The sequence below is a fragment of the Stegodyphus dumicola genome, chromosome 10, assembly GCF_044657685.1.
Source record: "Stegodyphus dumicola isolate Sdum_Otavi_A_Nest chromosome 10, ASM4465768v1".
NCBI classification, from domain to species: Eukaryota; Metazoa; Arthropoda; class Arachnida; order Araneae; family Eresidae; genus Stegodyphus; species Stegodyphus dumicola.
This window is the reverse complement of record NC_140777.1, coordinates 117,959,955-117,977,435: the sequence shown is the minus strand read 5'-3', so window position 1 is coordinate 117,977,435 and position 17,481 is coordinate 117,959,955. Positions and strand designations below refer to the sequence as shown.

Here is a 17,481-nt window from a genome sequence, read left to right as displayed (position 1 = left end):
TAAAAATTTGGCTAGTTCTACTAAGGTTGTAGCGATAGTACCTTAATTAGTATTCAAGTGAAATGAACATCCATAGTTAATTTTCATCCTTATTCTTAGTTTTAATTTATCTGTAAGTTTATATTTTTAAAATACAGATATAAATTTTTAAATAAGGATTATGTAAAATATAAAACACATTTTTCGCGAAATTCTTTTCTAATTTGTTAGCGCTGTTCTTTTCCCCATGCACACAGCGATCGTACTAATTTATTTGTAGGTTGAACATTTTAAAATACAAATTTAAATCATTAAATGAGGATTATATAAAAAAATGCAAAACTTACATTTTTCGCAAAATCTTTCTCTAATTTTTTAGCGCTCCCCAGGTATACAGGAATTTTTTTTATCACACTGTGTTTCAGTTATCTGTTTTGAGGAGTTTCCAAGTTTTACCTAAGAGAGAAGGCTGGAAAAAAAAATTATGATATGTTAGTAGGTTAACTAACATTCCTTAATATATAATCAGCATTTCCTTTTTTGTTTCTTGAACTGTCGATTTCTAATGAAGGATTGAATTTTGAGTTATTATTTCTTGAGCTATTACCGTTATTTTCTCGTTTATTGCCTCCCTTTTTTTTTTTTACTAATTTTATCGTGCGAAAATCGAGAGGGGAAAATTATGCGAATAATTTAATATTCGAAGGAGGCAGTTACACTAAGAACATAAAAAATAATAATGGATAAACTATTGGTAACCATCACAATATTATTTTTTAAAGGAATCTGCATTCCAATTTGAATACATAGTACTATAAACTAAACTATAGCTAATTAAGATATCTCCATTTCTACTTCCCTCTTTCTTGAATCTCGCCCTTCTTATAATCCTGTATGCTGCTTCATATGCCTCAGATCAATCCATAAATATTTAGAGAAGCTGAATGTGCAGCCGACTTAAATCGTAGATTGATTGTCAATTCGGGTTTACTTTTCTGTGATGGATCAATTCTTATATTGGACTAGCATAAAGCTGAACAGTTATATGGGAAAGGTTCGGTGTGATCTTTCCAGGTACTTTGCGACGGTTTGTTTTTCTTAATAAGACGACGACAATCAACTACGTGGACGAACTCATTTTTAAAATTTAGAAATGCTTGTGTTCTTTTACCCGCTGAGGAAGCGGAAAATTACGCGAATATTTTTAAAATTTTCAGAACTTAGCGCTAGAAAGCTAGGAAGTGGAAATACGTTACTTTGTACTAATAGAGCAGATACGCCGTCGAAGAAAACAGGTTATAAAACGCATGGAGTATTTTCACGTTTGGTTTTCAAAGAAATTTGCATCCATTTATGTCTGTGATTGGAATTAGGGGCAATCGAACATGTGAAACTATCGTGATTTCTTACAAGTAGCGTTTGTAAAACCCATGCGGTATCATTACCTTGACGTACCATTCAATTACCGTGAATGACAATGTAAATCTGATGATTCAAACAACGCGGTGGAGTGTTTATGTTGAATAACGGCTTTTGTGATGATAGAACTAGTGTTCAATTTGTTGAGGTTGTTCATGCGTATCGTATTACATCAACAAAATATGTGTGCTTGAAGCAGGTTACTTGTGTATTGAATGAGGAAGTTAGTTCAGCGAAACGTGTCGAATGATAATATCAAACTCATTCAGGAAAGACCCATTGTACGGTCTTTCTTGAGTAAGTTTCTGTTGTGACGTATCCCATTTGTCTGACATTTAACATTCAATCCAAGTCCATGAATTTTAAGACGCAAAGTCGCCTGTAGTTGGCTTAGACCCTAGATTCTCAACGTGGGCGATAACCCCCCCCCCTTGTGGGCGTTTGAGCCTTTCAGGCAAAAATTAGGGGGCGTTGAGATGGCACGGAGGGGCGTGGTCAAATTAAAAAGTATTGTCTAAAATGATTTAAAAAAAAATAATCATGTATTAACTAAAGTAAACTTTAATATTGGGGCGCTAGTTCAACTTTCCTTCCCCCTATACATTATATAAAAACTGATGTGTACACAACATGACTTCCTTGTACGGAATATTAAATTATACGCATTTTTCTTGCATTTCATTTAAACTTATTGGATTGAATTAAATCCATTTCGCCGACAGCGCATAAACCACAATAGAATAAATGCATTCTTTAAAATTCACTCTAGTATTTGTTTACCATAGCGACACTCTGGCGCTAGATTCACTTAACAGTACTATATTTCGTTTATATTATAACTCATAATGCACAAAATTTATATCATTTAAAGAATAGAATTATCTAATCGTTGCCACATGTTCTCTTCAAATACTATAATAAAGCTAGAATGATGTATAAAAGAAATTAAGCAAACAAAACAAAAAAAGAAACAATTTTTCACTCACAGACGACTGAGAATTTTTCTTTCAATTAATTCAGTTCTCACTTCGCGAGAAGGTAGAAAAAAACACATAGAAACTCAAAATATCTATATTAAAAATTACGAAGTAAATCTTAAACACTTATTTCCTCGAAAAAATTCCAGAAAGGATTAAGCATGATTTAATTGGCAATAATAAATGAAGGCGTTATCTTTGTTGTTGCGAAGCTAAGTTTCTCTAGATTGGCAACAAATCCACTAGTCTGCTGTTTCAAATGTAAACATGAATGGCCGCCATTAAAAAAAGGCTTAGCGGCACTTAGACAACTTTAAAATCGTTGATACTTCTAAAAATATTGCATACAGATTTACTAAAGGCATAAAAACCTTAACCGGAAGATAAAAACAACATAATACAATCATTTTTAAAGCAAAAAATGTACAATTTACAAACATATAAGAGTAAAGAAACTGAGATCACTGAGCCGGGTAACAGAGTGGATATATATATAAATATATTTATATACGTTTAGTGCGGCCGATTGCAACCAAAATACGAGGTGCACATTTACATGTTATAGCAGTCCCTATATACAAAATTTTAACGTTCTGAGGCTACTCGTTTTTGAGTTATGCGAGATACGTACGTACGTACATACGTTCGTACAGACGCTACGAAAAATTCTCTTCAGAATTCATTTTAAAGCAGTTTTATAATTTTTTTGAAGGAAACGAGTCTTTTATTCTGTCCTTACGTACAGATATCACCCAAAAACATTGTTCAATTGCGGTCAAAATGGATATTTTCGTTAAAATATGCTGCCTGAAACTTTTCGCGATTACAATACTTCCTTTTTACTTCGTACAAGGAAGTAAAAAACGTATGTAATTTAGTCTAGGGCAGTGGTCGGCAAACTTATTAGCCAAAGAGCCAAATATAAACATTACAACAATTTTAAAAAAACTTCGGAGTCAAATCTGCTTGATTAGTAAACTTTTAATACACTAAATAAAACTAAATTTAATACTTAATAAATATTTCTTAATGCAAACTATGTGCTTGCATCTCCTTGAAAAGTTTGAGTAAGTCAGGTTTGTATGTTATTGTTTTTAATTTTAGGCATGATTATAAGTTCTCATCAATAAGACGACTTCTCAGTTTACTCTTCATAATGTTCATGCTTGAAAAAGATTGTTCGCATATATATGTAGAACCGAAAAGGGAAAGAACAGCAAACGCGAGCTTTTTCAGCTGATCGTCAGGAATACTATTCCAAACGTTTGAAATGATCATGTATTCCTTCTCCAAGGTCATTCAAAGCAAACCACTTGTGTTGTGAACTAAGATCACATTTTTTCTTCTCCAATATTTCCAATTCAACACAAAGACGTTCGAATTTAGAGCGCCATATTTCCTTGTTTTTTAAATCCAGAAATTGTATTTCAAAGCTACCAATTTCAATTTCAAAAGGAGAAAGTTTCAACTCGGTTATCGTAGCATTAAAAAGATTTTTGACAAATGCTAATGTTGCTCTGTTTTTAAATTCCTGAAACCTGCTGAGAAATGCTTCCCTCATATTTAAAATTATTGTTTTAAAATGGTGTTTTTCAATAGAGGAATTATTTTCTTGGCGATGCTTCAGCAGGCTGGGAAAGTGAAACAATTTTTCCCTTTCAAAATCCTGTGCAAGAATGGATAATTTGTTTTCGAATGTTATTACTTCTTCTAACATCGAAAAATATTAAGTTTCCTTTCCGTTGTAGTTTACGATTAAGCGGATTTAGATGAGACGTAACGTCTACCATGAAATAAAAGTTTTGGATCCACTGATCGTCTGTTAGTTCTGGATAGTAAACGCCCTTCTCAAGTAAAAATGCTGTAATTTCCGGAAAAAGGGACGCGAAACGTTCTAAAACGTTCTCTCTTGATAACCAACGTACCTTGTTATGAAGCAGAATATCAGCGTACTCACTCTCCATTTCAAATAAAAATTCTTTGAATTGGCGATGATTAAGAGCTTTAGCTAAAATGGAGTTGATAATGGTAATCACTAATTCCATAACTTTACAAATTTCTTCCGGAAATGTTTGCGCACAAAGCGCTTTTTGGTGAATGATGCAGTGGTAAACAAGTATCTCGTGATTAATTTTTTCTTTCAAAATAGCAACAACCCCTTTTCTTACGCCGGTCATACGTTTGGCCCCATCTGTTGAAATCGATACAATTTTATCGAGGGAAATATGATGTTTATCCATACATTCAATTACAGCATTGGTGATATCTTCTCCACGCGTCTGACCTTTGAGTGGCAATAATCCTAAAAGTTCTTCTTTAGGGCCTGAATGAGACATAAATCTTACAAAAAGTGAAACTTGCGCTGTATCATTTATGTCACAAGACTCGTCAACTGCTATTGATAAAGCCGAAACCAATTTCAGATCTTCGATATGCTGGGTGTTTATATTCGAACACATTTTAATTGTTCTATCTTTAATGGTTTTGGCAGACAATGGTAACTCATTAATTCTTTTCAGAATATCTGCTTTGTTCTTAAAATCCCGAAATAGCTCTTCGGATGCATTTATAAAACAATTTTTTATGTATTCGCCGTCTGTGTACGGTTTTCCTGTCTTAGCAATCTCTTGGCTACAAACAAAACTTGCCATATTAATATTGCTGAAAGGTTGCATCCAGTTATTAAACACAGAAGTTGACGACCCTTGACTCTTCTGAAGTTCCTCAACAGCTTTCTTCTTTGCATCACCGGTAGGATATTTAGTGCTAAATGACACGTGCTTTTTTGTAAAGTGTCTCTCTAAATTTGACTTCTTGTTGTGCTCGAATTTCTCCTTACAAATAAGACATGTCGGAAGTCCATTCAAGTTTTGAATAAACGCAAAATTCTCGGTCCACTCAACTTTAAATTCGAGATTTTCATCTTCCGTTTTTCTTTGCTTTTAAAACTTTTAATATGACCAAAAATGGAAGAAAACTTCCAACATTTGGACAAATAGAAGTTATCGAAAAATCGATTACAAATTTTGTACCGGAACCACACACATACATAGCAGGTGTAATAAAATCGTATAAAAATACCTGTAAGATGTGCAGCTAGATTAAAAAATACAACAACTTTTTAATAAGACAGGACAACGGCAGACACGGTATATAAGACAAAACTGTTTACACTGCAACTGCTGCTCTGTGATGCCAATTTGTGCCTTCACTACTTTATAAAAAGCATGCACGCGCATGCCAGTAGCTTGTACATGGTTTATGTTTACGTTTACGAAAACTAATAAAATTAAACTCGATGTTCGTTACGTATTTTTACAACAATATAAAATTTTAATTACCTATCTATCTTTTTACTCAAACTAAAAATTATACATCTTCTCGATCTATAGCTCTGGAGCCGCACTTTGCCGACCACTGGTCTAGGGGGGTAAAAAAAGTAAGCTTAATGTCAATTAATTTTTTTATACCTCCCTCTTCCAAAAAATGGAAATCATGTTGGAGGAGCTTGCAAACTTGGAATTGTTTGATAAAATTTTCGTAGTTAGTGGAGGTTATAACAAAAGAAGGTTACAGACAATTTTTTTTTTTTTTTTTTTTTTTTTTTTTTTTTTTTTTTTGTAATAATAAAGAGTTGTGCTTAGTTTAACATTGTGTCTCATGGGTTCCTTTATACTCAGCAGTAGTGAGAATTAATAATTTAAGCATGATTTTGTTCCTGTATCTGGAATACAGACTAATATCTTTATAAATGTATGATTGTAGTTTAAGCAACTATACCTCGCAAGAGGAAGTACTAACCATAACCTAATAACCTAACTTCATTTAGAAAGCTAATTAAGTATATAGGAAAGGTTGTTTTATGGCCACTGTTAGACTTTATAAATGATTTATTTAAAATTCTGCCTTTTAAAAAGTAAACCAATAGATTTTGCTTAAATTTTTACTTTTTTATTTGTTTATAAATATTTGAAGGGGGTAGGAAAACTGAACTAGCGCCAATATTGGTTAATTAGTGCTATTATATGTATTTTAATCATTTTTATCACGTGTGCGAAAATTCGCATATTTCTGTAGTTCGGAAAGTGGATGGAAATTGAACTTAAAGATTCCATTACATTCACATCTACATTAACTTGGATGATATAAAAACTTTTAATTTTAGATGTGAATTAAAAATTTTCGAATCATCCAATTTCACTTGAAATATCTCATATATAAATATAGGCAAAGTTAAAAAAAGCCTCTTAATAGAAAATGGCAAAAAGTATGCTGGTAGAACTTCAGATTATAACAAGTTAAATAACGTGATTTGTGGAATCCTATAGGAATTGACAGTATTATCTATGCTTGTTCTCTAACCCGCACTCTGCTCCTGTATAACCCTTACCCCCGGGCTTAGTGTTATAAACGAGTCACCGCATGTTTATCTTATTATTGTCGATGCGTATCATATGTCTCCAACCTATATAAAGGCAGTGATTGTTCATTTTATTTTCATTAGCATTATCGCGCGCATTTGATGACAGGGTTTTAAAAGTTAATCTTCTCACTGTTGAGAGATACCTCTCTAGTATTGCAATGTCGCCGAGTTTTCCGGAGATGGGAGAATAAACAGACAGGTTATCTTTTTGATTTTTTATGAAAACTTAACAAATTAATTCTTGGTTATACAAAAGATGAATTATGTTAAAATTACCATTAGTGCATTGAATAAAACCGAGGCTGACCATTCGCTTCCGCGGGCGCAATCTTTGCACCCTATTCACAGCACATCCATCAATTCTCCGCGCATCTTTTAGTGTTGTCAAAGTCTTCCTTTTGTGTCTCCCTGAGCGGATCTCCTGCAGGGTGCTTAACACCGTTTTTTCCCATGAGAAAAAGAAATACCTTGTTGAGAACTTGCGCTGTTTGTCACGTATTTTTGGGTAATGGAAATAGTTAATTGAGAATAACCGTCTTTTGGCATGTATTTTTTTTTTACCAGCTTGTGACAGCCAATTGACAACACTCTCTGAATGTCACGTTTCTTGTCACAGTATATAAATCCATAATAAATAACCCGTAACTTTGATATGTCTAACATTCACTACTACGGCTAACGTATCTGTAAAGTAAAAACCATGTCGGAAGCAAAAATGAAGAGACGGCAATATAGTTTGGATTATATTAAATACGGATTTACCGAAAATCCCACGAATTTGTTCACTTATTATTATTTTTTCCCCCTTTGAGAACATACAGACTCCCCGTGCACCACATATGTACAACACGGGGCTTACAGAAGTAAGTTAACTAGAACATTAAAGGTTACATGTATAAATAAACATTAAAAATTACATACATAAATAAAGCGAACAAAAGCAGAGAACAGCAGTCTGGACTTCACGAAAACAGATAAGTTCACTGGCCAAGTCACTCCGAACATTTTCAAATCGTTCTGTAAGCATAATCTAGGGCCATCAAATGTAGGGCACGAGAAAATCGAATGTTCCACATCCTGAGGAACTCTTTTTTGAACATTCACATAAATTGTTCGATCCTAGATTAAAACGAAACAGATAACTTGCAAATTTACCGTGATCAGATAAAAACTGAGACACTTTAAAATTTAACGAGAGGAAAGACTCGGAATTCAATCTATGGTAAATATCAACAGGCAAGAGCGAAATACTTCGCTCTTGCCTGTTGATAAATTGGGAGGGTCTTAGCTGGAAGGTTTAGTCTACGCTCAGTCTTTAACCTTCGACGTAATGCGCGACATTGCCTCTGCTGAATACGAAGTTCACTACTCCACCAATTGATCGTAGTCAGTTTTTTAGTACTACGCTGTGGCAATATGTCATCACACGCTTGCTGTATACACTTTTGTAGAGTCACTGTGAAATTCTCCAATTCGTCTCTAGAGTTCGCTTGAGTTAGCTGTTGTTCAATACCTTCAAACAAATTCTTGACTCTAGTAGTAAAAGCACGTTTACGCCTACCAGGTAGGTTGTAACGACGAATAATATTAATTGTCGTCGGTTGCTCTATTGAGAAAGTAATGTAACGATGGTCGCTTAAGCTAATTTCATCATTAACCCTCCAGTTTTGTATTAATGGCGCAGCTGAGGCTGAGCTGACCGTCAAATCAGGCCAGCCTTGTGCGTAGATTCTGTCATATGTCGGAGGAGCGTCTGCTGTGTTATGTAAAACAAGATGATTAGCTGACAGAAAATCCTCCAGAAGGCTTCTTTTGTCATTCGTAGAAGCATACCCCCAAACCGTGTTGTGGGCATTATAATCGCCTGTAATTATTTTAAGAGGAATTTTAATCTTTTGCAGGGTATCTGTAAGAAACTGTGTAGTAGCCAAAATATCTGCAGAAGGAGGAGAGTATTGTGAGATAAACAGTAAAAATGCTTCTTGTGCTTCTATAATGATTGCAACATTATCGCGTTCAATTGCTACGATAGCCGGAGACCATTTTTTGTTGCAGTTAATAATAATGGCCCTAGGAGGATATTCTACATTTCCTTGTTGATAAATTGTCCATTGCAATGGAAATCCCACTGCAATTCCGTCTCGCGTGTAAGGTTCCTGAGCCATTATCAGGTCAGCACCAAATTCTGCTGCAAATTGTGCTAGTTGAGCAACTGCTGCTTTTGCTCGCTGTAAATTTATTTGTATACATTTGATAGATAATGTACTGCATATTGTATCTTTATTTATGATGTTTGATAAATCAAGATTAGCAGTATTCTGTATTATCTCGGATTGACTGTACCTTGCGCTGGTATTGTGGGCATTCTAGAGCATAGGCTGAATGGAAGTAGCTGTATTTGGTGCCATAGTGGGAGTTGGCCTCACCACAGTTGATACACTGTGGTTGTTGGGCTGTGCAATCACGGTTCCCATGTTCTTCTGCACAGTAGGAGCAATATTGTTTTCTACTTCTGCAGTCAACTTGCTTATGCCCATATTGCTGGCATCTAAAACATCGCTGGAGGCCAATATGCTCTGAGACTCTATGAGTCGAGGAAGATTTTTCTGTGCTGCATGATGGCTGCAAAGCCTGTCGGCTCACACTCAAAAGCCCACTTGATTTTGCCTTTACGACGTTCTTGTAATCGGAATAGGGCTTTAAAGGTGGTGCTAGGCATTCCAGTGACGCCGCTGAGTTCTGCGAGTACTTCTTCTGATTGTGTGGATACCGGCAAGTCATGGACGGTGCATCTTGGCTTACGTTACCATGGACGGGTGACTTCCGCTGGGATATCTTGTTGTTGAAGCTGTTGTTCGAGGATTTCGACATCTTCAGTGGATTTACATACAACCTCGAAACCTCCTTTGTTGAGCTTAGAAATTCTTTCTATACCTGCCTGTAGCTTGGAAAGTGGTACTTTAGCGTTTAGCTGCGCCTTTAGCTCAGTCTCTGTGACGTCCGCTTTGGGACGTATGTATAGACTTGTATTTTTATGTTTCTTTATAATCTCTGCAAAAGTTGGTCGAGAAGCTGTTGGCAAAGGTGGAGGTGCCTGTAAATCAGGTGGTTGTTGTGCTATCGGTAGAGGCTGAGAGCGAGCCAATTCACAGCAAAGCACTGTTGATGTATTAACACCTGTGTCTATCTTTGTTGGCTTGGCTGCTAATTCTGCACCTTGTAAGGCCAGCGTCTGCAACGCAACCAGGGAGTCTAATAGTCTGGTGCGAAGAACTGTAGGTAAAAGATATTTAGTACTTCTGGTGGTGGCCGCTACCTGTCTAATATCCTCACACAAAATAGCTACTTTCTCTGCGTAAGGCAAATCAGAGGTCAATAAATTAGTGGCGTCTACGTCACTTTGTGAATGCGCGGAATCACTGATTGACAGGACATGCTGTCCAAGAACTTTCTCAGAGTTGCAAATTATCACACTCGTAGTGTAACTCTTTATCAAATACTTAACGTAAAATAGCTATTGCTTATTGCTGTATAACAACCAATATATGATATAATTTGGTAACAATAGGTCCCTTTCACACCCAGTAACAAGAAATTACAGTAATTAAAACATGTAGTAGAATAAGTAAGATGCTAAACATAATTAACAGATGAACTATGCCTAAAATTTCTCTAAATACAATCAAATTGACTGATTTTTAAGTGCAAGTAGAAACATAAAAACACAAGTAATTAAAATACAGCAATTAAAAGATTAAATAAACATTTCAAGTAATTAAAGGTAAAATACAGAGTGCATAAAGATCAGTTCTCATGTAAAACACATCAAAAGCACGCAACTAGAGCTTTAAAACTAAATTTTTAGAGTTTGTCGAATAGTGTTCAAAGTTATCGAAAAGTTATTCGACGACGAGAGCTATAATGTCGAAACTGAAGATGAAAACGATGGAATTAAAAACACTATGCAAATCCTGTAAAAATGTTAAACATTTTGAAAAAAAAATAAACATACCAGTTCTTGAAATTCCTGGTTGCAATAGATCCGAAGATATATACATATATTTTAATTAAAAATTAATTTCTGGACATGGAATATTTGGCCGATTTCCTAGGCCTACCAGGGGAACCACGTGGTAGCTAGGGGGGACCCTTCCGTTGCTGTAGCGGCAGAAGTGGTGAACAAAAACACGGTAAATTGCGACTGCCTATTTTCTTTTGTTAGAAGCACTAAAACACAAAAATCTGGAGAAATATCACTCAGACACACTTAAACGATGTATCCAAGGATGCAGGAGATATTCACGCACATTTTGATATATAATACACACGTCGCACTCAAAAACTTCCACTGAAAATTGGGCAAAAACCAAGAGCTCGGCGTGATGGCGTGCTTCCTCGTTGCATGCTCCGGCGTCTCTCCCCAGCATTTGGTTGCGAAAAATTTGAGTGAACGCCTCCATACATCACTGCAATATGTTATCAGAGCAGTTAATAAAATCATAAGTAACTCGTTGAATGACCGATTATTTAGTGAGCTTTGCATTGCCAATGATGAAGATTTCAACCGATTGCTGCTTCACGACACGGAACTGCACGACAACCTCATCTCATCAAAGAACGATATTGCGTACTTGACAGACCTGTATAAATTGTTTAATGATGTCAATCTCCAACTTCAAGGCGACGACTTAAACTTGATTAAAAAAAAAAAAATAGCGTTGCTGCTTTCGTGTCAAAACTGCTGTTATACAAAAGAAATATTGTCAGGCGCGAATTCAATAACTTTCCAAATTTATCAGCAGTATCATTCAAGCATGACAACTTGCTTGTTTACTGTCAACATTTGGAAAAACACAGTGATTTCAAGGAACGATTCCAGGGACATTCTAAACAAGGACATACCATACTGGGTTTTGGATCTTTTTTCAAATGTCAACACAGCAGGATCATCCCAGTTAGAAGAACTAATAGAAACTGACTATAAATGAAGAATTAAAAATTAAATTCAAGAATGGCTACCAAGAATTTTGGCTGCAGAAGCCGGTTTTTCAACTGTACCCAGGATTATGGTCGGTTGTTCAACGATTTCTGATAGTATTTCCCATCTCCCTATTTAACTGAATGTGGATTTAATGCTGTAGCAAACTAAAAAGAGAAATCGGCTCCATGTTACTGTGCGCGGCGACCTACGGTTGTTTTTTAAGTAAAATAGAGCATGCTTTTAACAAACTCCTTAAAATATATCGAATTCAACCTTCTCATTACACAAGTAATAAATTCAATATTTTTTTTAATGTTAATAAAAATATGTGTTAATATAATTAAGTATGCGTTTTTAATTGTTCTCATTGAAACAGTCTTCTTTAAACTCAGAATAAGGATAGGGTCATTTCCTATCTTATGACTATAGTATATAATATTACAACATGTTTAACTATAATCGTGGCAATAGCGGTTTTCAGTTTCGCAAGTAAAAAAAAAAATTGGGGGGAGGGCCTTTAGGGGAAAAAAAAATATTCTCAAAGTGGGCGGTGGGCAAAATAAGGTTGAGAACCTGTGGCTTAGAGCAGTGGTTCTCATCTCTTTGACTAACGCGTACCATCTAAACAAAAAATTGAAAATCTTTAGTGATAAAACTACAAAATACTATTACCACCACCACTCTTGAACAAAGCTCAGATCGCATAAATTTACGAGTGTTAGCGAAAAAAAACTCAATCAGGATGTTGGGGGGTTTTAATTTTTGAATTTAATAGTTAAAATACTTTGCTTCTTTGTGTACCACCTATTTTTTCTCTTGCGTACCACCGGTTGAGAACTCCTGGCTTAGACCTTGGGCTCTTTACAGGCAGTGGCAGACGAACAGCTATTAAGGCTCTGGGCGTAAATCTCCCTGGAGCCTCTTTGTTAGGATGATCGCCATGCAAAATGTTAACAAAAATATATAATTAACATTTATTTAATTAAAAGGATATGGAAAGCAAAAAACGTCTGATTAAGAAATAGCTTGCATCCAGCAGATAAACATGTATTTAATAAAGAATGAGTAATCTGCCATTTTTGATGATTTAAAAAAAAATGCTTTTAACTTTTCTATCAATAAAAAATCTGATAGAGACACTCCATGACTTTCATGTACGGCCTGTCAAATTATACACATTTTTGCTACACTCCATTTAAAATTATTTCCTAGAATAGATCCTACTTAATTAACCGAGCCTTTAAGATAAGTTGAAAATGACATCAAAAATTAAAAAATTTTAAAATTAAGTGTCCCGGTAGTTTTTTTTTTTTTTTTGGGGGGGGGGGGGGTCATACAAGAGTCAAACTTCTTATTTTTTTTCATAACGAACATAAAACGTTCCCAATTCAGGAACCGGGAGATCGCATTAAAAGTTCATATTTTTGTTATTCATTCATTCTTTGGGCTGTTTTTTATCGAGAATATGCACCCTGTGTTGTATATGAGTAAAAAATATCCAGTTGACCATTAAAGTGTACGATCCGGATAAATGCTTAATTTTTTCATTAAATGTATTAGAAAAACTATGTGACATACTTTATTTTCTAATTTAGTATATTATCTCCTTTGACAAAAGTAGTTAGAATTCTATTGAAATGAAGTAATTCATTAGCATATTTAAAAATTGACGAAACACTTTCGCATTTATTAATTATTGTTAATTGATCCAGGGTTAGTTTGTTCCCCTTGAAGAGTCAACTAATTTCCGGTCAATGACGATATTTGCTTGGTTTCTTGATTACATTTTCATCTTTAACTACGCCTTTTTAAAGTTTCCATTTTAAATTTATTCAAGATTCATTTTTGTTGTTTCCATTTTAAATTTACTTGAGTTTCTATTTTTAAATATGAGTTACTTCCTTTCAATAGAATTCCAACTACTTTTGCCAAAGGAGATAATATATTAAATAACGTATTAAAATAAATTATTATTTTATTACTCTGTAGCTTTTGCGCAATTATTAGGCAATTTATTGCGATTAATTATATTACGTAATATACTGATGTAGTATATAGTTGTCACGAAAGTGCAGTGTTCAATTGCGCGGTATAGATTATTTTCGATTTTCTTTTCTTCCCCTGTCTGATAAGTGTCTGATGTTTAGGCAGACAAATCATATTTGTAAACAAGTGATCTTAATTCATAATTTAAATGGTTACATTTGAGAGACAAATATACCGCCGAATTTTCTGATTAAATTTGAAACATGAACATCTTATTCTATGTAGAGTGGTAACAAAAAGCTTTAACCGATGACACAGTGTCTTTACCACCTTATATTATAGATTAAACTCGTTAAAGAACTTATTTCCCATCAGATAATTTTACTCTGTTAAACATACTCAGCGCACGCAAAATATTTCAAATCTAAAACATTACGTAAATTAATGTAAAAGTAGTTTGTGTATGGAGTGAAATGAAAATAATTGAATGTTTCTTTTATTAGCTTTTCGGATCGGATTATGTGTTTAAGGCATGCGTCTTTTATGCGGGTTCTTTCCAAACCATAACTTTGCGTGAGTAATGTTATGATAGCAACGCAAACATACGGGTATTTGCACCTCGACAGATTTCTGCTTCGGAATGCTTTCTGACAGAAATGCATGTAATGTTGCTTTCTTTGTGTTCGTTTGTAGCCTGCCGTTTCGAATTAGAGATTGTTATTTGGGTTGTGACTATGCACGCAGGGAAAGTTTGTCCGGAAAAAAATCATTAATAAAAAATAATTTTTTTTTTTTTTCGTAAAGAGAGAGGGGGGATTGAAACACCTGGGCATACGTCGGTAATCCTTTCCAGATCTTTAGATGTATACGAACTTTTCCAATACGAAAATAAAGAAAAAATAACGAATCCATTCTTCATAAAATAAATCCTGTTGTTATAACACAATTTAATACTAAAATACAAATACAGTTGCTAAAATATATAATATATAAAATACAGTACATAAATGAAAACATAAATGTTTCCTGCGGTCCAAATCAAAAACAATATTTAAACGTGTTCTGATTCTTTGCCCGGTAATCGATTTCACCCCCTTCACAACGTTAACCTATTTAATAGCGTCTTTTGGTTTTACATTCGCAGATGCCGTCATTCTTGGCCTATAGCATGCAGTAATCAAGTCCCAGATTCGCATGCCATCTTCATGCTTTTCAGCTATCTCTTTTTTCACTTCAGTGGTAATCCTAACTATTTTCTTCGTTGCTTGGCACTTTACATTAACTTTCCTGAAACTCATTGTTAACGGATTTACGAAAAATATTATTCGAACACAAAATCATTTGAAAATTCAGAATTATAGCGCGAGGTGTATACTGAATATTAGCAACAGGTATATTGACACTCATGGGGAGTCGTAGCATTTGTCTCGAAAGAGGTCAGCAGGTATAATGCTCGCATTCGTGACTTATTGAACTCAGTCGTATTTGAAATAAAAAGTCGTACACCAAAGCACAAATTTCGCGTCCAGATAGAACGTATATTAAATTGGATGCATTTCAGAACGGAGGTATACCAAGCTACAGCACTGTAAATCCATATTACTTTGGTCTATTTAATTATGGCAAAGCACACGAAAGCCATCAGCCTAAGGGGAGGGACACCGTCGTGGAGGATGTTCTATGAATCACTGACTCGTATCCATGTTACAGATGGAGAAAACAACGAAAATACCTATGGAGCCAGTTCGTTTGCTGGGATTAGCAACCCAGGTCGAATTTGCAACGTTCAGTGAGGTTACCGCTTGGCTACTGGTAAGTCAGTCCAAATTAGAAAGGAATGTAGTGTTTCATTTCGAATTTTCAGCACTGACCTAAGAAAACATTTTTGAGGCAGAAGGATTGAATGCTTAGCTACAGTAGATGCTGCTTAATGTGATAGCGGTTAATGTTACTTACCGGTCCGACGAGTCACTTATCGATACTAAGTCCCGTCTGTTTGTATGCGCTAACATGCGACAAACATTGCTTATGATCAACAGTTCAGTCAATGTTGTCAAAATGTTGTGAGTCAATTTTTCTAATCGAAGTAAATTCTCCGAAGAAGATCAAAATAAATTTTAAAAACTGCCAAATGACTGAAAATGTCACCAGAAAGAGATTGAGTCAACAAACTGCTTGATTGTTATTTAGTCGACCATTTAAGATTAGGCAAAAAAGCAGCCTTTTGTTTAGTTTGAAGCACATTTTTAATAAATGTGTTATTAAAAATCCAGAACAAATGAGATCGATGAATTCCCCATCTAAGAAAAACCGAATATTAGAGGTAAAGCATCGATCAAATTATTTCTAGAAACATTAGACTCTAACTTTTGCATAATGCTTTCAGACAGTTCACTAGTAACAATTTTTTTCCCAATTAAAATTCTGTGAAAAGGAATATTTATATATTTCTCCGTATATTTATATTAAATTAGTTAAGTTTTATCGCTGTTCTGAAGGATATTCTTTCTCGTCGTTTAATGTTATCATTCGGTTGATGTTATCAAAATAGTCACACATGTTTACATCAACCAGCATCTACTGTACAACACGGAATCGGTATTTTATCTTAGTTGAAAGATAGTGTGGCATTTCTAGAGTGATAGAAGCACGACGTACCAATATTCATTGACGATATCTTGGGTGTCTTATTTGCCTTTTTGCTAACACAATTACGGAAGCGAATGTTGAGGGCTGTAAAATTTTTCGGCTATTAAGTATCATGGTCTCAAACGTCAAACCTTTACGGGATGAGATGTGGACCAGTCCTGTCGGATTCTTGTGATAACTTGCTAAAATGCCTGTCGTTTTTAGGCAAAGTATGAAATATGTATTAGAAATATTATACATACTTTCCCTAGGCATTTTATAGAATTAAAATTCTATTTAGGCAAAGTATGAAAAAAGGTCATAAGCATGGAGAAGGGTCATGATAAGGCTATTATTTAAAACACGTGCATTCCTCAAAAATATAAATGTTATTTTAAGAAAATGATGAAAGAGCGCCATTAAAAAACATTTATTCAGAATGCGTAAAGAAAAATTAAAATTCTGCAAAACAAAATGCATGCCTTCTTATTAAAGAAAACGGTGTATGAAAATATATGAAATTTATGGTATGAATATATTAAATATATGGATTTTGTATAAATGCATTAAATATATGGATATTCGAAACGAGTCGGAGATGTATTTCACACTTTGCCGTTTTGTCATTTGACACTCTACAAAATGCCTATGAAATGTATGGATTGTTAATTATTTCATACGCTGCCGGCCAGTTTTCGGCATTCAAAAGAATGCTTAGGTATTTTACAGATTGATTGCCGGCTTTCTTACATTGCCAGTAACATTTGCATTATATCTGTTGTATCACTCATTTACTAAGTATTCAGATCTCATTGATGTGTTATTTATTTATATATATATATATATATATATATATATATATATATATTTTTTTTTTTTTTTTTACATTTTTGCAAAGCGCAGAGGCGCATTCAAAAAGTATTGCCTGTTTGGTAAAGTTTGATTTTAAAAAAAATATTGCCCGTTTGCATATAAAAAATGTAGTAAATAAACCTTTTCATTTTGAGAATAAAACCATTATTGAACCATTACTGACCATTATTATGCATAGCAGTGGCATTGAAGGACCGGCAGATAAGTTTTTGTGT

At 34.5% G+C, this 17,481-nt stretch overlaps 1 protein-coding gene across 1 annotated transcript in view; it reads left to right on the top strand.

The window, feature by feature from the left end:
* Positions 1–17,481, top strand: part of LOC118179443 (transmembrane protein 64) — a 55,157-nt gene that overhangs the window by 23,595 nt on the left and 14,081 nt on the right. The gene's annotated exons all lie outside the window — the stretch shown is intronic.